Source organism: Ciconia boyciana, chromosome 3 (genome assembly GCF_034638445.1).
Source record: "Ciconia boyciana chromosome 3, ASM3463844v1, whole genome shotgun sequence".
NCBI lineage: Eukaryota > Metazoa > Chordata > Aves > Ciconiiformes > Ciconiidae > Ciconia > Ciconia boyciana.
Genome location: NC_132936.1, coordinates 117,381,294 through 117,403,860, shown reverse-complemented (window position 1 = coordinate 117,403,860; position 22,567 = coordinate 117,381,294). Strand labels below are relative to the sequence as shown.

The 22,567-nt window shown below is 48.5% G+C and overlaps 1 protein-coding gene across 3 annotated transcripts in view; it reads left to right on the top strand.

Annotated features, from left to right (window-relative positions):
- The first annotated feature begins 18,221 nt into the window (after positions 1-18,221).
- The window catches only part of PELI1 (pellino E3 ubiquitin protein ligase 1), a 47,717-nt gene continuing 43,371 nt past the window's right edge, over positions 18,222-22,567 (top strand). For 2 of the 3 annotated variants that reach the window (XM_072857344.1, XM_072857345.1), the window contains exon 1: positions 18,222-18,648. The gene's annotated coding sequence lies outside the window, so the exon portion shown is untranslated. The remainder of the gene's footprint in view (positions 18,649-22,567) is intronic. The other variant, XM_072857347.1, reaches the window with a different exon arrangement.

Genomic DNA, 22,567 nt, shown 5'->3' with positions numbered 1-22,567 from the left:
CCCAGGCAGCGAGAGCCTCCTCTGTGCAGGGCATGGTGGCCAGGGGCAAGGGATGGGCCGTATCCTGCCATGGTGCACCAGGTGGTCCTCAAGGCTTGACTGAGGCCAGTCGATGGCTTTCCTCAGTGGGGTCATGGGGGAAGCTTTCAGAAACTGCCCAAAGACTCCATTTTGTTGAAATGGGTGAGTTGGGAGACAAGGTGCTGGTGGCATCAGGCAGGAGCACACCCAAATGCTCTGCCTGCAGGTTTTGTAGAAGTTGCTAAGATAAGGACGTGCAACTTGTTGAGCAATTCACATATGGAGGAATTCATCCCTGGGTATTCACATGGAGTAACCCTGCCATGAGATGTGTTTATGTACATGATGTGTTTACGGCTTCCGTAAACCATTTTCAGAGCCATAGAAGAAATTATTTTGGGATGCTTTGCACAGAAGGCTACTTCTCCATGGTGATAATTTCACGTTCCTGCTGTGCTTGGTAATTCCGTCTTCAAAATAATTCCAATTTTCAGATACAAGCCCCCTGTGTTTGCACCTGTGATAGGGCAAGTTGAGTGTCTCCTGATGTCACCAGACGTACAAATCTGGAAGCTGTGTTGCATGCCCAGTTGTGATGCTGACCAAATGCTGCCCTTTGGAGAAGGGCTTAGCTCACACTCAGCCTGGAGGGATTAAGGGAATTAGCTGTTGTGTTGCGTTGTTCACTGAGAACAGTGTGTTCAGCATCATGCACAGTTCACAAGGAGATGCAGACCAAGCCTCGAGGAGTTTCCACCCTGCAGCCCTAACTTTGCTTGGTACCAATGACTACCTGCTGTAATTTAGCTGGCTTGCCCTTCTGGAAGGAGACCAGCTTTTTGTTAACAGACCAAGTCTCCAGGTCCCTCAACCTCCTAAACCAAGCAGATCTGGACCAGAGACATCTCTAGGTCAGCAAGACAGTTCGTCACCTTTGAAGCCCAGTGGTGACTTGAGCACCATGCGTCCCAACCCCAACACTTCTGCTCTTAGACAGCCGGCAGCTGAGGACCCACCAAAGGTCAGTGTCCTCAGGTCACACTGACAGAGGCTCAGATGTCAAGCCCTTCAGATGGCATGTTGGCTGTGGTCTAGGCTGGAGGACAGACTCCAAGAGGAAGTGGTGCATGAGCGGTGCAGCCCAACATGGACAGATCCAGCTCCCGTTCCATTCCAGCTTCTTAGCATTGCTTCAGTGCTCCTGTGCTTCCAACAAGGGGCCACATGGGAGTCCCCTTGCAAGGGACTCTGCGAGCGTCTGCACTGACATCTGCCAAGCAAGGTGGTAACTAGTATGACTAAAGGAATCCAGAGCTGGCCCTGGAATTGCCAAATCTCTGTATTTGACTAGAAATGTGTAGTGTTTTTCACTAACATCAAGTGCCCATGGAAAATGTCACCCAAGATCTGATACCTCAATCCCTTCTTGTCCCTCCCTCACCTGCCTGTGAGGGTTACAGGAGCTCTAGGGCTCAAATCCAACCGGTAAAACACCAACAGCATGACCTAAAGCACAGGTTGTGGGTTGCCAGGGCTGTGCTTGCAGACGCAGCACCGTGAGGAGGGAGGAGAAGAAGCCAAATGGCCCAAAGTCAAAGCACACAGTGTGGTCAGTTGTGCAAGGCTGGCTGCTGTGCAACCTCTGCTCTTGCTGTGTGTAAATGGACAGGTCTCCTGCGTCTGTGCAAAGCACCCAATTCACTTATGCATGAGTGCCCAGCGAGTTTGTGCTTTTGCATCCAAAATAATTTATGCCTGAGTGCTCAATTAATTTACACATGGGCACCTGAACAACTTACGAACGAGTGTAAAGAGACATTAGCAAGTGCTCCGTGCAAAATGGAAGACCTTGGTGGGCAACAAGCAGCTTGTAGCACTGAGCTGGAGAGCTGGAGCAGGAGAAATGAAGTTGATGACTTAGGAGAGCAGAGCTCTGGGGACACAGAGGGAAAAAGTGTTGCATTTGTAATGGGCATGTATTCGAACTGCCACAATTACCTCAGTTTTGTCTTGCAGGGACAAGGCCTGACATTTGTAATAAGTGCAAGGCATGGGGTTTGCAATGGATATAAGTTCAGACCACTTCGGCCTTCCTGGCTAAGCGTTTTGCAGGAGCAAGGTATGAAGTTTGTTTGCAATAAGTATTGCATTCGGGTTTTTACAACATTAACCCCTCCAGCCTGGTCCGCGGGTACAAGGGGTGAAGTCATGAAAAGTACATATATTTGGACTTTGATAACGTTGACCCTGATAATCTTGTCCATGGTGCAAGGGGTGGAGCTTGTAACAGGTAAAAGTTTGGGCTGTGATGCTGATAACCCCCAGACTCTGGTTCCCAGGGGCAAGGAGTGAAATTTCAGTGAGTGTATGCACATGTTGCTTCAGTATTAATCCCTCTGTCTGGTCCGCAGGGAGGAAGAGTGGAGCTTTTAACTGATGTGTATTAAGATTATGACAATGTTAAAAGTAAAGTTGATAATGGATTTGTGATTGAACAGCTTGTAAGGATGAGCTTCAAGGAGAGGAATGAGTTGGGCATGAACTGCAGGGATTACTGCATTCGCCCACGGGCACTAATTAGTTCACACAGGAGCACCCAATAAATTTGTGCATGAGCAACTGATCAGTGCATGCATGAGCACCCTATTAATTCATGCATGAGCACCCAGTTAATGTCTGCACAAGCACCCAGATAATCCATGCCTGGGCAACCAATTAATGCACACGAGTGCCTGATTAATTTACGCATGAGTACCCTTTCAGTTCATGCATGACTCATGCATGAGCCAAATGACTCATGCATGAGCACCTGATTCGCTCACACATGGGCACCCAATTAATTCATGCACGAGCCCCAAATTAATTTATGCATGAGACCCAACCAGTTCATGCTTGAGCACCCAAACACTTCTATATCCAAAAGGGTAATGAGAAGTCTGTGTTAACTGGCAGGAAAATAAATAACGCCAAAACTCCCCGTGTTGAGACTGTTTTACCTGCAATGCTACTGGGCCCTGCTCGTGTGAGTAGTGCAATGTCACATAGGACCTGTTGCTGGGCCATGGAAGTGGGATAGAAAGAAGGAGGCAAGGGCAGGTTTTGGACTGATGGTGACGCTGGGATCATTGCCTGGCTTGCTGTGTAAGGGGGCTCCCGCAGTGCGACAGCTGGAGACAGGAACTTTGGGAGCATCCCCTTCTTCATGCCTTTTTTCCCCCTCTAAGCAGCTCCCAAGATGACTTTGGTGGCACATCCCGTGGTCTGAAAGGCTTTACAAGCCTCCTCAGCCTGGACTTTTGGGAGAGTATGAACTCCAGCTGCAGGCAAATATTTTCTTTGGACAACAAGCTTTGGGGGTTTTTTGGCTGCCAACTTTTAATTGCTTTGCGGTGAGCACACCAATAAGAGATAACCTGTCATTACCAGCTACTCAGAAAACAGCCGTTGGGCCAAGATGAGTTTTGGCTACTGTGTTTTTTAATTTGCAGAGGGCAAAGCATCATGACCATGACTGCCTCTACCCCATGAACATCGTATGGAGGTCAGCTAGCTCACCTGGGGCTTTCTGCATGGGACATGGCACAGGCTGCTCCACCAGGGTAGGTGTCAGGTCAGGTGGGCCCTTTCTCGCTCTCTGCAGACACATGGAGGGTGAAACTGCTGGCTCAGGCAAACAGCAACTCACAGCTAACCATGGACACTATGGTCTCTATTTACCTGTTTGGGTGTTACTGCAGATGCTATTTATTTGGTTGTCGGTTTTGTTCTGTATTGCATGACCTAGCAAACATAAATAATTGACCATGGCAGGGATGAAATGACAAATAATAACCAGGTAAGCGTAGGCATATTTGCACAAGAAAGAGGCAAAGTAGGTGGTGCCGATGTTGGAGGCATTAAATTGAGTTAGGAGCAAACTCAGCACAAAGCCCCATTTGTTTCCATTGCTTCAGTGTAGACCTGATTCCCACTGATCTTAGGTAACTCAAGGAAACCCAGCTTAAGCTTAGCAAAGCACTTACAGAGCTTTACAGGACCAATTTCAAGGCTCACACCTCCAAAAACAAGCAGTGCTCAATGCAGACACAGACCCTGGAGGCCAAATCCTGCTTCGGGCTTTGCCACAGATGCTCCCAGACAGGGAAAACCAGTTTGGTGTGGTTGAGCCTGTGAGTGTCTCCCTTTGCCGGAGTATCCAGCTCAACGCAACAAAGCAATGGGGCTCAGACAGTGTTCAGGACAGAGAGGATGTGTGCTTAGGTGCTCCGGTGGGTGCTGAGCCACCCCGAGGTGTTCCCTGCCATCTGTCCCTGCCTGGCCACTCATGGAGCTCCCTTGTCCTGGCATGCTTGTTTTGGGGCTGGTGCTCCAGGGGAAGGTCCATTTGCACCCTTGACCCACCTTGCAGATGATGGCTGTGACTTGGAGGGGTGCAAGGAGGATGGGGTGAAAGCTGTGCTCCTCATCCAGCTCAAATGGTACATCTCATCTCATATTCAGGAAAGGATATGGTATTCCTCTCTCTCACATCTGCTGCCCACCTGGGATGTGGGGGGAAAAAAACCCTTTTTCTCTCCCCTTTTCTAACCTTTGTTGTAGGAAAAAGATTACAACTTCAAAGCAAAAAAGGGATGGGGAAACCTAACGTTAGGAAATCTTAAAAAAATAAATAAAAACAAGTTTTTTCTCTTCCTGAAGCCTATACTAAAACTTTTTGGTGTGTTTTTTTTTTTTTTTTTAAAGTTAGGCGACTGCTTTGCTGTCTCAGGTAGATGTGAGCTGGCCACAAGGGCTGAACAGCCCTTTGCAGTGCCTGCCTGGCTCCAGGATGGAGCGCGGGGAGGCAGTAAGCAGGCGGCTCTGCTTGCATAGCAAGCTTTGCACAAGGGCCCTGGTATCTGCTAAACCCCCTCTTACAGCCGAGGTCAGGGAGAGACAGCAAAAGCATTTTCTCTTCCCCAAGCCAGATTTGCAACCGCTCTGCTCCAGGTTTGCCAAGCACCGTGGCAGTGAGAGCTGGCGAACCTTTCTTGAAACGAAAGCTCCATGGGGCCGGATGAAGCTGAGAAGGGTCCTAAATTAATAAATGTAATAGTAAAAGAAACCCACACCAGGGCAGTGACTTTAATGGAAATAAGCTGCTCGACTTTGCCCTTGAAAGTTTATAGCGTTTAAAACAATTGTAAACATGTCAGTGTGCATGGATACGGTTTCTATAGCAGCACAGCAACAGTTAAGGGCTTGCTCCCAAACATACCCCAAAGGAAACTAAAAATAGTGTGTCTGTTGTATCAAAATCTGTATACGTATTCAGGGAGACATACGGAAACTGGGAGCTTGTGAGCCTCCATCAGCTTCCCCCCCCCCCCTTTTTTCCCCTTTTCTGGAGGGGGACTGTGAGGAGGGTGCTGGAGTAAGCAGCAGTGTGTGGGGAGGGATGAGCCCAATGCTGGCAGTCCCCTCCCCGGTCCTTCCCAGCCAAGCTGGGAGGATGCCGTGTCCTCTCCTCCCTGCCCTGGCATAAATGGACCCATCGGCCAGCCGTCAAAGAGAAATACAGTTTTCTCCTCTCTGATCTGTCCTCATTGGCACCCGGTTGTGAGCGATGCCTGCGTGTGCCTGCTGCTCTGCCACTGCCTCTGCCGCAGCCTGGAAACCAGTACAACTGCTGGTTTTTACTGGCAGCACCAAAGGGCTTGGGTACCTAGTGTATATCACGTACATGATGTACATCACATACGTGACGTAGCCCTTCCCTTCCCGCAGCATGGCAGGGTGCAAAGCAGGGTGCAGTCCTACCCATCGCTGCAGCAGGGTGGGAAGGGCAGCGGCAACGGGGTGCGGGCTCATACGCGTTTGGGAATTGAGGAAGTTTTCTCTTGCCTTTGAAACAGCATTTAAACAAGCTCCAGAAGCTGACTGATCTGCGAAGGAGGACCCTGCCGAGGACAGAAGCACCTCCTCGCTTGGCCAGCCCAGCTCAGGGTCCCACAACCCTTTCTAGGGTGGCTTTTGCCCACCGGTGCAATCACCAGCAGCATCTGCTCTGGCAACTCAAGGTCGCCTTTGAAGCAGAGGGAACTGCGTTCATGTGGTTTTGCAGCAGGAAAAAGGTGGTGAATGGCCTTTCTGGGAAGGAGGGGGTGTGTTCCCCAAGAGGAGCCTTCAGAAACACTCCTGTGGCTACATGGGAAGGTTTTGCAGTGACAACATCCTTCTTGATAAGAGTGCAGAAGTCCATTGCGATCCTAAGTGATCGTGTCTTGCATGTCACAGCAAAAGCCAAGGCGCACAACAGAGAAGCCAGTCAAAATATACAGCAGATACAGCACGTCAGAGACAGCACTGAAAAATTTAACTTGATGCAAAGCAAGGATTTTCAAGGTAGAGATAAACATTCAGGACCTGCCATGGGCCATCTCTTTCCCAGAGAACATGGTCTTAACGTTAGCTTTTTTCCATGCACTTTCACAGTCAGGAAAAATGCCAATTATAAAGGCTAAATGAAATGCAGGAATACTTAAGTTCCATCCTTCCTAGTGAAACCATCTCACTTCTTCCTTAGTTTCTTTTTTTTAAAGCATCAGCCATCTCATGGCAAAGTACAAAAGATACAATGAGAGCTAAGCGTCCAACTACCCCACGGCAGCGGTGCCGTACCCAGCACATTGTTCATAAACGCAGCATCCCAGCAAGCATTCAGGAGAGCCGCAGGCACAAAAAGCATTATTCATGCCTGATATCTTGACCAGCTCTACTCACACTAAAGTGATGCCGCTTTTATGACATAAAAGCCTTATGCTTTTTATTTATTCTTAATTATAAACAGGTGCCTTCCTATGTTTTAAACAAGCATTGCATGCCATAGCAGTTAATGAGTGACTGGGGCCTGCTAATAAAATCTGCACGAGTGGATTTATTGTGGGCATTAGTTTGCAAAATAATACCTTCATAAGGAAACACTGCAGAGAAAAGCTTTTGGACTGTGGTCAGTATTGGGGGAAATTGCTTGCTAGCAGGCTGAAATTATCACCTTCTTCAGCTTTTCAGGGATTATAATTGGGATCCCTCAGATAAGAGTGACAAACAGCACTTAGCGTTGCTGCAGCATCTTTAACTACAAAGCAACAGCATCTCACTTCTCTCTCTGCTTTTATTTTGCAGAGCTCAAATTTCTCTGCTTCAACAAATGGCATCACTGAAAGTTTTGTTTCTGTGTTCCCTGAGCAGCATACCCCGTAAAATGGGTATGCTGTAAACAGCACATTAAACCATAAGGAAGGAAAAATGAAGCAGCTGCATCACAGCACCTAATTGCCTTCAAGATCTGCCTGGGATTTTGTGATTTTTCTACATTTCACCTTGGTATAAGGCAAGTAAAGCGTGCTGCCAGGAAGGGCAGCGTGACTGCGACAGTGGTCTCGGTGGCTCTAATGGGTGTGGGACAGGGTCTGGCTTTGCTGCCTGGCCACACAGCCCGATGCTTTGAGAGGTAGCTGTAGCACGACATGTCCTTCTGCCTTTTGCTTTGCCCTTCCAGCTGTCACACCCCCCCCCACCCCCCCCACCTCTTTTAGGATGTGACTACCCCCAGCATGACCTGAATTTCTGTTTGTTTGGGGAAAATGGGTGCTGGGGCAAAAATACCCTTTGGCTGAAGCCCGGGTATGGCATCAGCTATGTGTTTATGCAACAGAAGGTCTAGCAATGACACCATTTCCAAGCCAACTGGGAAGATGGTGCCATGGACTGAACTTCTTGACTTCACCTGGTCCTCCCTGCACATCATCCTCTCTCTGCACTTCCACTCAGTCATTACCCTCAGTGCCAAAAAGGAAAGCTCTTCCCTCCCCAAGACACCCAGAAAAAGGTCATGCCCACGCTCAGCCAGGGTTAAACTGCAGTTTTGGCTTCAGTCTTGCATTCCCAGCCACCTCCATGCAGACTATGCCAGAGAAAAGCCCAGACACACTGTCTCTCTGCTGATTTTACTCATGGGTTATTTAAAGCAGACATTGATAGCTCTGAAGTCGAGGCAGCTGAGCACGGCCACCAGTGGCTAATGAAGGTGAATGTCAGGAGTCATCATCGAAATGATTAGTGTAATTAAACTGAGCTGTGAAATGCCAGCATGAGCAGCAAAAAAGTCCCTCTGATGGGAAGTTTGCTTCACTAGATTGAAAACTAGGTGCTTCCTTTGATTCACTACCTATGAGCGTGCCTTTGGTTTTCCTTTGCATCAGCCCTCTCATCCTGACGCCGTCGATGAGCACTGCCCGCATCTTGGCGGCTGCTCTTGCCATGACTATGGACAAGCTGCTTCATTTTTTTTGGTCTCAATTCCCCAAGCTGTAAAGCACAGATGAAAATATTTAGCTGCCTACCTGACAAGGCTGATATGCAGATTAATTAATATTTCTCAAGTGCCTTGAAAATTGCCAAGTATTATCACTACATAACAACTGTTGCTACGTAGGGAAAATTCCTGCTGCTAGATCCAGGCGCGGACACCGCACCTACATTTCCTAGCCTCGCAGAGGTCAAAGCCCAGTTTTGCTACGAGCATGCAGCCAGAAGAATCCTCCTTTTGGCCTCTCTGATGCTTTGCTCTTGTTGCTTCTGCAGCTTTTGTTATTCTCTTTGGTACGTTAGGTGGTGCAAGACAACACCATCGGATGCATCTGTGTGCTCCATCCCAAAGCAACACAAGTGATGGTTTCTGCCAGTGCCGGTGCCCGGGCAGCAGCTGGTCTTGGCATGGCCGGGCTGTGTCAGAGCATGGCTTGCTCCCGTTGGGATTTGCTGGGCTGACGATGCTGCAAGCCCGTCTTCCCTGAGTGATCGGCCATACCCTGAAACAGTGTCAACACCCAGCCCTGAAAAACTGCTTGGCTCCCGCTGCGGAGGCAGCAAAGCAAGGGTGGACCTGCCGAGCTTTGCGGACTGTGATACCACACCTTAGTATCTGAGTGACTCACAAGGTGCTCCATGAGCAGATGGTTTCATTTCTCTTCCCCTTTTTGCACAACCGGAGTATGAGTTTTTTAAAAATAGCATGTTTCCCCCTCCATTTCCTAGTATTCCTGCTGGGAAAGCCTTGTTTCCCATGGCTGTAAACCTTGGCTTGTGGGCATCACATTGGTCACTCCCGCTGAGGACCATCGGTGTTGCTGGCATGGAGGAGCAGAGTGAGCTTGGGTTACGCCAGTGGCTCTTGGACCATCATCGAGCCTCAAAGACAACAGATATATTAATAAATTGTGTCCTGGGTGGTTTCCTGGTCCTGAGGCCAGCTGGCAATGTACTACTGCTGCCAAAGTCTCCTGCAGCCCCAGACAAGGTGGTCCCACCCAAACTGCCCAGTAGTCCCACTAAGTGGTCCCCAGCCACAATTTCCTAACAATGCCTGGGCAATGCATGGGCTCGTTGGCCTGGTCCAAAATGATGCTGAGGCTCTGGCATGGGTTATTTGATTGTCGCAGACACAGCCAGTATGTTTTGGGGGCCATTTATCACCAAGCCATTAGAGGCCATTTGGTGACGGGGTCCTGGCAAAGACCACCAGCGGTGGGTGGAACAACATCGCATCTTCCTCAAACTTATGCAGGACCCGATAGAGCCATCAGAGCCCAGGCTGGTGGACAGGCAGGGCTGAGCGTTTGCTAGGAAGGTGGGATGCTGGCTCCCGTTAGTGAGTCTGTGCTTTCACAGCTCTGATTCATTCTGGGTTGCAGCAAGCTGCCATACCCCGAGCCTGCAGACTCCAGCCTGGGACACAGTGTTCTTCATCATCTGGATAATATTCAGAGCAAGGCTTTTTCCTCACCAGTGTCGCAGTGACTCACTTGAGGTGAGCCCATGTAAAACTGAGGGGCTGCAGAAGGAGAGTTTTCCCAGGTGAAAGGACAAGATCATGTCAAACGAAGTTCAGTGATGGTAAATGCAAATTAAAGTGCAATGGCAGGAAACATTTTGATCTTTTAGGTGAAAGCAATGGGATTTGGTATTGGCTGCATCAGTCCAGGAATGAAACATGGCTATGAACAGCCAAGTGTTGACTCCAAAATCCAGAAGTTCCCCTAAAAGCAAAAAGAAACCCCAAACCAGTGGTAGGATCCAGAAGCAGACCCCAAGAAAGGGGCAAACACAACAGGTACTGGCTGGTCTACAGAAGAAAGAAGAAGAGCTGCTGCTGGCCCTGTCTCACAGGACCCTTCAGTCAAGCAGAGAAAATGAGGGACTTGAAATGTTTGGCATAAAACCCCTGAAGCTCATTGCCCAATGCCTCTACAATTGGTAGGAGCCATTCAGTTCCTCCCCCAAACACATTACCCACATCATCCGTGGTGTCTGAGCCCCCGTTTGGGTAGTGCTGGAGATACCCAGAGGAGACCTGGTGGGTCCGGTCCCAGCCAGGCCACCATGGGTCTTGCTGTAGGCATCTCACCACCCTCAAAATGGGTGGAAGGGTTGAAGATGGCCATGCCAGGCTGGCCCCGGGGGGACTTTTAATCAGGTCCTGGCTGCAGAATCCCCCTGAGCAATGATTAAACAAACCTTGTTTTGACAGAGCCTGTGGTGGCCTCCTTCCCTTTAACTTCTTCCTTGGACTGCAAGCCTTCAACCAGCCAGAAGACACCATGTTAATCATATTTTTTGAGTGGGAAAGCCGAGGAAAGAGTATTACTCTGTTACCACGCAGCCAGCTCATGTCGCTTAAATCATAGCTACAATGGGCCTTCTGGCGTATAAGTTCCCAGGCAGAAAGCATAGGATTTTTTCCATAATATGCGGAGGGGGGGGAAAAGAGGCAAAAAAAAAGAGCTTTGGCTGCCTATATTGAATGCAAACAAAAATATATAGACATCTGTGGGTTTGTGTGTTTTCATGGGATTCAAGGACTCAAAAGCTGCTTCGTTTCTTCAACTAACCCGTGGTTAGACAGCATGGACTTGGATATGGCATGGACCAGTCTCTAAGTGGTAAATTGGCAAGGGGAACGGTGGCACAGTGATGTGCATCGGCCAAAGATCTGTCCCCATGGTGCCACAGGTCTGCTCTGTGCAGTGGGTGCTGGTCCTCTTGAATGAGGGTACAAGAGGGGAGGCTGAAACATTTGGATGGGAGATGGGTGCTATGGGTGTCCCCACAGCTTGCCAGTCCTTTTAAAATACGGGTAAGGTATCTCAGCGCATCCACCATGCATGCTCCTGTTCTGGCTTATAATGTTCTGGGCCAAGCCACTTCATTTCTCTCTGCCTCAGTTTCCTCATGTGTAAAAGAGGCTGTGGAGGTGACCTATGAAGTGATTCCATCCTATGGGCACCAGGAGTACTCACAAGCTGATGTTTATGTACTGATTTTCTTATTACATCAACCTCCAGACTGATACACCAGCTCTAACAAGCGACGCGTGGTATTTTCATTTCGCCTAATTATGCATTTAAATATGCCTCGCTAAAGTAACACCTGCCTCCTCTATTTTGCTGGTTGTGTTGTGGGTTGGGTGAGGGGGAGATGCTACCACGTCCTCCTCTTTGGGAAAATGCACGAGGCTGATGTCCTTCCAGCTGACAGCTTCAGAGATCGTGCTTTAAAGAAGAACAAAAGAAAAAGAAGAAGAAAAAAAAAAGTTTAATTTTGGGAGTGGGTGTCTGGAAAATCTGAGATGTGTGTTTGCATGGTCCATGGGAGGACCACTGTGAGGTTGAGCAGTAGCTGAGCACCTTCTCCCATGTGAGCCACCCACGAGGTGCTCCTGAGGTGCTGGTGGTGGAGGACTGACTGCACCTAGCAGGGTACAGTTGATGGGGAAATCACTGCAAATGCTGAACAAACTTTCCCTCTAGACCCACGTGCAAGGAAAAGCAATGAAATACACGAGAGCCTGCCGGGTGCAATCCTGTCCTCAGCAGAGGGACAGCGCTGAGGTTCCATGAGCTGCTTAAGCTCTTCTTTTGCAGTTGTCTTCAAAGGGAGGTCCTCTGAAAGGACTGGAGTTTTTGTTCCTCATCATTAATTAATGTACATCAGCGGGATTGACATGTGTCCATCCAGGTGGCAACCGCGATGCAACTGCCAGCAGCATCCTTGCTAAACACCATGCTGGTGCAACAGCTCCATCCCTCCCTCCTCTCTGCTGTTATGAAGTGTCCCTTGATTTTACATCTCTGCAAATACGCTTTGAGAGGGTAGATATTTGCTTATTAACTTAAAGTAAATTACATTTCTAAGAACCGGTGGAAGAACATAATTTAATCGGTGCACATGATCAGCCTGATTGATTGCAAATGATTGCACAGCCACCCCTTTATTCTGCCTAAACGCAGTGCAGGTGCAAGCGCACATCCCCACGGCTGGGCTTCGAAAAGGAGGGACCGGCTGCCAGGCTCAGGGTGGTTGGTTTTTTCTACCATGATTTAATGCTGAGTCCTTAATGCACCAAAGGGTGAGTTTGTAACGAGCTGGAGGAATTAGCACGCTCCTTTCGAAGAACCCAAAATCTGAGGATCAGGGCGATGGCTGCGCTCTGGGTTACAGCATCATGTCTTATGTTTGACATACTCCGACCTCCTATCAGCCAGCACTAAATATTGATTTGCTTAACCCCTCCAAAAAGGAATTAAGCATTAACTTGTAATCTCAAATATTTTCACGCAACTGAAGTCTGACTAATGACTTAATCACAGCTTGTGGCACCGAGCCACAGCAATTACCAACTCAGGCACACGCGGCAGCACGTTGCGGCACCAGCAGCCACCCAGTGCCCTGTCATCATGCTCGGTCTCAGCAGCTTCGGTCCCTGATGAATTTTGTTTGAGTGTAGGTTTTAATCCCTCCGAATCTTATGGGCTGGACGAGAAAGGTGATGCTAACTTCCACTTCGCGGCTGGTTTAGAGAGGTGTGAAGACGTCCCTTGGGGACACAGGTTCTCCCCCAGGAATGAGGCACATCTCCAAGGTTTTGGGGAGGACTTGGCGAAGTATCCTGGCAGGTTGAACTTGTCAGCCCAGGTCTAGAAGATGATCTGGGCATGGCCAGGAGATGCACTGGAGACAGAGGGGGAGTTTTGGACTGGCCACGTGCTTTCAGGGGCGCAGGGTGTTTAGCAGCATGGCCATGAGCCCCGTCAAGCCAGCCTGGCTTGGGGTCAATTTATTTAATAATATAGACAGGAGCAGCGCGGTGTGGATGAGCTGTTGCTGTTGGGGCCATATCTAGTTTAGAGCAGCACAGAAACTTAGCCAAGAGCCTTTACTGTTTCTTCGTCGCTGCAGAGAGATCACAGGATCATACATGCTCTGATGGGAACATTAGAGGGGACCATGTGTCATTTTATTTTGCATCTGACTCAGAAAGCCTGTTCAACACGAACGCTGGAACGGTATGTGGCTGTCAGAAAACAGAAAATAGTTGTTTAAATATCAAAGATTATTTCAGAGCTCTGCTTCGCTGGGCGGCAGCTCCAAGTTTCAGTGCTGGGAGGGAAAAACTGGTCTGAAACAAGATGGATCAGCAGAGGTGATGTTCTACCTACCTACCCTCCCTTCTCCAACCAATTATCCATGGTGCTGGGTCACCTCAGGCCAGCTTGGCTCCCCAAAAAAGACAGAGTATTTTATGTTTCAGCTCCCTGCTGTCCCACCACAGGGTGGTACAAGCTTAGAGGACATGGGATGTGGTGGGATCCCAGGGAAAACCAGCCCCTGGGCTTGCTGCCAGCAGGTAGCTGAGTTATGACGTCCAGCTTTTAGCACCAGCTTCTTCTGGGCATGTCACAGAAGACTGTAAGCCTCGAGTTGTCGTTGTTCTTTTTCCATAGCAAGGGACATGTGTTAAATATAAGGAAGTACCAAAAGGAGCCAACAAACTCAGCTGTTTCCTCTTTTTTTTTTTTTTAAAGTGGGGAAAGAAAAGCTTTCTGAAAACTGTTCCTCCTACAATAGGAATGCTTTGTAATGCTGGTTCGTCTCTTAAGCTTCCTCTGAACTGTGTTTGAGAAAGAAATGAACCCTGAGGCAGGACAGAGATCGGGAAGGGAACAGCGAGCGGGGCTGAGCCAGGGAGTTATGTGCAGGATAAAAGCTTGCACAGATTTAAGAAGGGATCGGGCCAATTCATGAAACAGAAGTCCATCAAAGGCTATTCATCACAAAGGTGATAATTTAGAGTTAAATAAAAGAGGGTCAGCAATGGGATGCAAGCCCTGGTCCTGCTGCGAATGCTGCGGATGCTGTCCCGGGACAGGGCCAGGCTTGGCTCCTGCACTGCTGGAGCCTAGGCAGCAGGGACAAGGCTGCAGCGGGGATGCTGGGATTCTGGAAATCCCTTATCGGTGCTTCGGCTTCTGTTGGAGGGCAGTACGGCTGGGCAAAATCAAGAAAGAGCCTCCCAAGGGTCAAAGTGATAAACCCATCAGCTACTACAGAAGAGCGCAGTGCGAGAGAACAGCCCAGAGCAGCTCTTGGGAGCTGAACAGAACTCCATTCAACATGGCAAGGGGACCATTTGCTGTGTCAGGACATGAGTGCTATGGGCAGGCAAACCCCTGCGAGCTCGTCCTCTCCCCCCAGGCTTTCTTAAGCATCCTCCACGGGTGCTTCTGCCAGCTGCATCTAATTCCTATATGGCTTAGTAAAGTGAGCATGGGACTGCAGTGAGGTCTCCTGCAATCCGGCCCCAGTATGCCCCAGGCATAATATTCACCTCTCCATGCCTCAGTTTCCCCTAGTAAATTGGATAATAATGAGATCTATTAACACTGTCATGTTACATCACATGTGTGGCAAGTGATTCATTACACGCAAAACTCCAAGCACGTAAAGCAGCACGCAGGGGTCAGGCAGCACTGGGCTCATCCTCGGCGTGATGCCTGTCCGTGACTGCAGTGACTTTCCACCTATCCCTCACCTTCTTCCCCATCCCATCTCCCCCAGCTTTTGTCCCCCATCCCAAGGAAGGAAGTGCCTGGTCCCTGGGAGGAGAGACATGGCTTTTTCCCAGGTAGGACCCAGAGGGTTTTCAGTGCCAGGGCTCGTGCCAGGATCTTCTCCACCCACGCCCCCATGCCGCTGTCACCCGCCACCCGTCTCCCACATGCCCACATGCGTGCTTCTTACTCCCTTATGGTCAGGTCCCATGGGAAGCGACACCTCCAGCAGCTATGGGGAAACGCGGGGTATGCTCCTGCTCAAGAGCGAAGGTACGACTTGCCCCATAGCGAAGGATTAGGGGATGCTGGTATCGATAGCTCAGCAAAGAGGAGATTAAAGGATGCCTCAATCAGTGGGCTGTAAATACCTAGGTTGGAACTAAAGCAGAGATAATGGGCTGCTGAGCATGGAGAACAAAGTTACAGCAAATCCAAAGGCAAATCAATAAATGTTCAGCGGAGAGCTCAGTTTTAACACCAGCCTTTGTTTGCAGCAGTCACCAAAAGCGGGGGTGAATTTACCATCAGGGCTGTTTTTATCGCTGGTGTCCACGCGTCTTTGAAAGAACTACCGCCTTTGAGACAAAAGCTATTTTCGGGATGCCCAGGGTTATGTGCCAGAGGTCAGAAGGGATGATCACCCTGACCCTTTCATTCTTATAATCTTATATCTCTTAATCATGGAATCATAGAATAGTTTGGGTTGGAAGGGACCTTTAAAGGTCATCTAGTCCAACCCGCTGCAACGAGCAGGGACATCTTCGACTAGATCGGGTTGCTCAGAGCCCCGTCCAATCTGACCTTGAATGTTTCCAGGGATGGGGCATCTGCAGCCTCTCTGGGCAACCTGTGCCAGTGTTTCACCACCCTCATTGTAAAAAATGTCTTCCTTATGCCTAGTCTAAATCTACCCTCTTTTAGTTTAAAACCATTGCCCCTTGTCTTATCACAACAGGCCCTGCTAAAAAGTTTGTCCCCATCATTCTTATAAGCCCCCTTTAAGCACTGGAAGGCTGCAATAAGGTCTCCCTGGAGCCTTCTTTTCTCCAGGCTGAACAACCCCAACTCTCTCAGCCTTTCCACACAGGAGAGGTGCAAGGAAAGCATCTCCGTTGACTTTGTGTGTCATGCTGGGGCAGGACCATGTCTTCTTCTGAGTTATGCAGTGGCAAAAGCCTCCATTTCCCTTAAAAATCTGTTTATTTGTTTCTCACTATGTACAAGAAAACAAAAATAAGTTTGAAGGCCACATCCAGGCTGTGATTTCCCTTAAGCTACGGAAAACAAAGAACAAAATCAATTAATGTAGTCTTTCTTTCCATTGCTAGAAGGGTCTTTCAGCTGAAATAGTATTTCAAGGTATTTATTTCAAGCATATCTTTTGTCCGAACAAATGCTCTTGGAGAACCACTATAACAGTCATCATCGGCAGTACTGCCAGAGCAGCCTATGATATAGAGTGATCTCCCTGCCTTGCTTGAAATATTTATTTATATATTTATTTAAGCACACGCACACACATTGCAAAATATACCTGGACAGGATCAGGGCAGCACACCAAGGGTTATAAAACCTGGGATTATTTATTTCACTCTGGCAAAGGAATGAGGCTAAAAACCCAGAGCCAGGTGTGAGCCCGAGCGGTGTTGGGCTTTCACACCGGGGCAAGCAGCCACTCCATCCAGTTCATATTCAGTTCTGAGCCTGTGTACCAGCCTTTGAGCATCACCCTGGCCTCCTAGCAAGTGGGTTTCCTGTTCCACCGCGCTCAATGTTGTTATTAGAAAATAGGGAGGTTCTGCTTTGAAGACATGGGGAGGGTTTCTCATGCAGAAACATTCCTGTAACAAGTATTTTGGAGGGTTTTGTCATATCTGTAAGGGATCTGTCAGCTGAAAAGTCCCTCATTCAAATTCTCCAAGCAATGCGGGGCTCCCAAGCTTTAAACGCGTGCATGGCTGCAGCTACTGGCGCCAGATCCCAGCCAGTGGGGATCGCTGCCCCGCCATCCATCCCCGGTGTACCACCCCAGTGTTGCACTGCGAGGACCCGAATGCCAGGACCGAGACCCATAAATGTGCACAGATGTTTGGAAAACCGACTTTTACAGGAGGAAGGGAGAGCGCTCTCTGCGTCCCTGCCCTGGGGGTGTGCTGCAGCCCTGCTCTGCAGCCCCAGCAGCACCCAAGCTCCCAGCATGGCCAAGCCATGCTCGGGGGAATGGAGGGCTGCATTTTGGGTTTGGCTTGCTGGAGCTGGTCTCACTGACGGCAGGAACCTCGCTGACCCACCCTGCGAATGGTGGCATCCCACCATAGATGCAATATGTGCATATATACATACGTGTGTTATATATACACACATGCATATTTATGTATACGTGTATGCATGTGCATACATCTATATATGTACAGGAATATATGCACATGCATAGGCATATACCTATATACATATATATACACACACATACACATATACACACACATATATACATATATACACACATATGCACACATATACATGTGTACAGGAATATATGCACATGCATAGGCATATACCTATATACATATATATACACACACATACACATATACACATACACATATACAGACATATACACACAAAAATATGCATACATATACACATATGCACACATATGTTTAGCTTGGAGAAAAGGAGGCTGAGGGGAGACCTTATTGCTCTCTACAACTACCTGAAAGGAGGTTGTAGAGAGGTGGGGGTCGGTCTCTTCTCCCAGGTAACTAGTGATAGGAGGAGAGGAAATGGCCCTAAGTTGCACCAGGGGAGGTTTAGACTGGATATTAGGAAATTTTACTTCACTGAAAGGGCTGTCCAGCATTGGAACAGGCTGCCCAGGGAAGTGGTTGAGTCACCATCCCTGGAGGTATTTAAAAGACGTTTGGATGAGGTGCTTAGGGACATGGTGTAGTGGTGGTCTTGGTAGTGTTAGGTTTACGGTTGGACTCGATGATCTTAAAGGTCTTTTCCAACCTATACGATTCTGTGATTCTGTGATATATATATACATACATACACACACATATATTATATATGCATAAAAGTACATGCATACAGACCCGCACCCATGCAGGTCCGTGCACACGGCGGAGCTCTCCGCGGGCGGGGCAAGCGGGCGGCACTACAAGTCCCGTCATGCCGCGGGGCAGGGGTAGGGCCACGCGAGGCGCGGCGCCCTGTCTCCTCCTCGTCCCGCCCCCGCCGGTGGGGTGCGTGAGCGCGCGGCGGCCGCCGAGGCAGAGGGTGGGTGGCGCGGCGCTGTGAGGTGAGGTGAGGCGAGGCGAGGCGAGGCGAGGCGGAGCGGAGCGGAGCGGAGCGGCGGAGGTAGGCCGTTGTGAGGGCGGCGGAGCCGGCGTCGATCGGGGTTGTTCTCTCCGGCCGCTTCTCGGCAGCTGCTGCCGCTGCTTCCCGGCCTGTCGCTCGCAGCGCCGGCCCGCCGGAGCCCGGGGGGGCGGGGGGGAACGCTGCGGAGGCTCCTTCCCCTCTGGCCCAGCCGGAGCTGTTCGCCCGCCGTGGGGCCGTGAGGAGACGGGGACGGAGACCGAGACCGAGGCTGCCTCTTCCCCCTGCTCCCGGCCTGCCCCCGCCGCCCCGGGGAGTTGCCACTGCCGGCGCGGGGTGCCTCTTCTGCCTGCTTGCTTCCTTCCTCCCTGGGGTGAGTATCGCGCCTGTCGCGACAGAGCCCCATCCGCGCGCTCCTATCGCGAGGGGGGAGCGGGCTGGGGGCCTACCCAGGGGCTGCCTGTTTGCTCGGGCTGCTCCCCCCCCTCACCCCCCTTCCCCCGCCGCCCTGCGCTCTTTGTGCTGCGCCTCCGCAGGGCTGCCTTTTTGTTGCTGTTTTTTAAATAATTCTGTATTTTTATTTTTTTTCCGGGGGTTTGGGGAGTTTGTTGTCCTTTTTTTTGCTTCGCACCCACCCGGAGTTGGCTGAGCCCCGCTCCGGGGCTGGATGTGCTGGGGAAGCTCTTTGTCATGGAGCGGCTCGCCGAGCCGCCTGCCCTCGGGAAGAACATCACTTTAATAAAAAAAAAAATAGAAAAAAAAGTCGTGCAGTATTTGGACTCCGAGGCTTTGTTGAATTCGAGGGATAAGTTTTTTTGGCGGTGGTGTTATATATTTTTTTTTTTTTTCGGGGAGGAAAGAGTCCCGCTGAAGTCCAGGCTCCATTTATCGCAGCCCCCTGTGCCGGAGCGTTGAATGGGAGGCGGGTGAAAACAAAACAAAGGGGGATTTTGTTTTGCGAGTGTTAACCTGCAAAATCTCGGTGGGCAAGCTTGCTGCCTTTTTTTTTTTTTCCCCCCTTCCCCCAGCTCTTCCAAATTTGATGTTGTTTTACTCTGGAAGAATCCAGATAGCCGGTAGATAAGTTGTGTCTTTTTAATTTTAAGCTTCTTGGGGGGGTTGCAAGGTTTCTCTCCCGTATCCTCAGCCTTGGCTTTTTTGTGAGCAGCCTGCCATCCAGCGCAACTTTCGTCGGGTTTTTCTTTTCACTTTTTTTTTTTCCACATAGTTAAATATTGTGGTTTCAGGAAGAGATAATGGCAGGGGGACATTTCTGCCTGTAACAGCCATGGAGAAGATTTTTAAAAGGCAGGGGAGAGGAACAGCGGTTGTGTTTTCAGCTGAATAATTTTTTTGCTTCTTAAAAGGGATAACGATATTTTAAAGCAATTGTTTTATTTTTATACTGAAAGATTTTTTCTTTTTTTCCTTTGTTTTTGTTTTAACTACCCTCTCAAAAACTGCAGCCATTTCACCTCTGCAAAATGCAGCTTCTAGAATACATGCAAGCAAAAAGCAGTCTAGCTATAATGCTCATGTTTCTGGCCTTACCTTTTAAAGGCCACCCATTTGTTTTTGCTGGGGACTCCTCTGCCTTGCAAGCACACTACTTGGCGAGTAATATTACAAAGCATTTCAGCTAGGGAGAGCTAGCTGGCAGTTTTGCATCCGAAGGACGATGGGTTTATTTTTTCCATTTTGAACGTGTGTGGGGGGTGGGGGGAGAGCTGGGCAAAGAAGGCCGTTTCCGGTTTCTGTTCAGCAGCTTTTCATATTTTTTCTTACCAAGAAGCAGCCAGATGACCTGTTGATGGTACACCTTCTGTCACTTTTTATGCTGAAAGGCGCCAGTAGGTTAGTGGAGATGAAAGCTTCAGCTGAACAGGCTACACAGATTTTTGTTTGCATGTGTTGTCGTGTGGTCCGTGTGGCTTTGTAACGTTTTAGGCTGACAATTTTGGAGTGAGTAATGTAGTGCCAAAGTTCAGACATCTGCACAGGACACTTCCCCCTCTCCTCTCCCCTGCCCCTGTTCCCCCCAAGAAAAAGCCTGTTTTTTTGGAAATTGAGCACTGGTAGTTGGAAAACTAGACCCTTTTAGTGCCGCGTAAGATAAGTGTCCTAACTCCTTTTGAAGTCCTTATGAACTCCTTATGAATGGCCAGGCAGGAAGCTTTAGGAATGCGTTTTAGTTGTATATAGGCACCTACTGGGTACCTTAAGCTTAAAAGTCTCCTATTTGAAGTGAATTAAACTTGTAGGAGGACCTATGTTATGCTGAGTGTAGTCTTGTGAAGTGTTCCTAATGAATGCTTCTGTTCTTACTAAACACTGAAATGTATTTCTCAATGCAGCAGGTCACCACGCTAGTGTTCATCTTGGAAATTAAAATTTTGAGTAACTACTAGTATTTCAGTTAAAGCAGAACTTAGATATTAGTTTAAAGTCTGTCTGCTACGACCGTTTTGTATTTTGGCATCAATACTGGTTTCTATTAAGAAACTAGGTATGGAAAACAGGATCCTTTCACTTCAGGATTTATAGCTAGAGACTGTGTGTTTGTAGATGCAAAATAGAGCATCATCTGCTTGGAGCCAGTGATATTTAAAACTCTTATTCATTTGGAAGGAACTGATTACAAGTATATGTTGATATAAAATGTCTTCTCAGACAGGAACTCTGGAATACAGGAAAGCAGAAAACCCAGAGCTGTTTGTAGATGCTAATCCATGCCCTGAGCTAAAAAAGGAAGAATGAGAGTGTTTCATGAGAAATCAAAGTCATCTTTAAGTGCATACTTGTAAGCAAAATTACACAGTTGATTAGGAATTTCTGCAGGATGCCAGTAATTGGAGGTCGTTGTTGCTAGCTGGTCACTATGCACCTTGCTTGTTAGATTGTAAAAGTTTTGACTGTAGGTGGCATCTAGAGGAAAAAGTCCATCTCTTTTGCTTCCCAGGCGTTCGTTCCTTAGTCTCCAGATTCACAGGCGTGCTGACAAACTGTCAAAGGAAGTGACAGCAAGGAGATGGTGTAGGAAGTAGGTCGAGCACTGCTAAATACTGCTGAGAGTGTTTCAGTGGAAAAAAATAAGTGTGTTTCCATCTGATCTAGTTTTTGTTTCCTTTCAATCTACTGGTTAACAGGATGCACCAGTAAATCTTACGCTCCTACTGTAGTCCCCTGGTTCTACAGAAATTAATATTACATCCCTAGTCAGGCCCAGTTAGTCTACCTGGATGGAAAGATTAATGGGGAAGAAGGTAAAATGGCAATTTAGTTCTGATCCCATGAGGTGTGAATCATGTCAGCTGGGCAAAGCTGAAGTGGCTCTGTGTCTCCCAGGAGGCTGTGGGCAGCTCGTGGGATGGATTTCCTTCTTGTGCTGCTGTAGGTTCTCCAGTGGGAGGCTGGAGGTGGGCTGGAGCAATATGGTACCATCGTAGCATGGTTTTTGTGGCCTTGATGTTTTGCAGTGGATATGGTGATTAGTAGTCACAAGTAATTGTGTTTCTTGTTTAAAATATTTGAATTGATGTATTAAAAAACCTGCCTTCCAGGTTAAAAAAGAAAGTTCTTTGGCATGCTAGAAATCATCCTTAAACTACAAAAAAAGCAAGCTCTACCCTGTTGCTGCTTTATCCTAAAAGTAGTGGAAACTGTTGACAATAACTTGATTTGCAGAAAAATTACAGCCTTGCACTATGAATATGCTCTTTTCCAAGTATCCCGTATTTATATTGATTAGAAAAAGATATTACTTGGAGTAGGAAGACGTGCTTCGATGCTTTGCACGAGTGAGTGCACAGCTTATTGGCTACCTAGGTGAGCCCTATGCCATGGACTTCTTTTGCTGACCCTCGTCATGTGCTTGGGAACACCAAATGTTGCTAGCTGCTCAAAATGACTTTTCTGGAATAACCCTGTCGTCATGAATGGATGTAAAATAGTTGACTGGAAACTACAGGCCCTACAGGAAAAGTCTGTTGTCCTCTGCTGGTGCCCTGTGCTGAAGGTAGGTGGTCATCAATACCAGTCTTGCTCAGGCAATGTCTCCTGGCTGGCATACTAGGTGTAAACGCTGTGAAAGTGGTGTTTCAGGATGTGGGCTCAAGTGTGAACTAGTCAGCAGCTTGTTTGATTCAGGCTGAATGCAGCACCTGGGTGGAAGCATTTGGTTAAAGATTGATGGTATCCTCTGGCCTCTGCCATGCAGGAACACAGTTCAGTTCACCAATAGGTAGTAAAAGTTAATCTGCTGACCTTGTTTCTTAATCCATGCTGCTGAATTC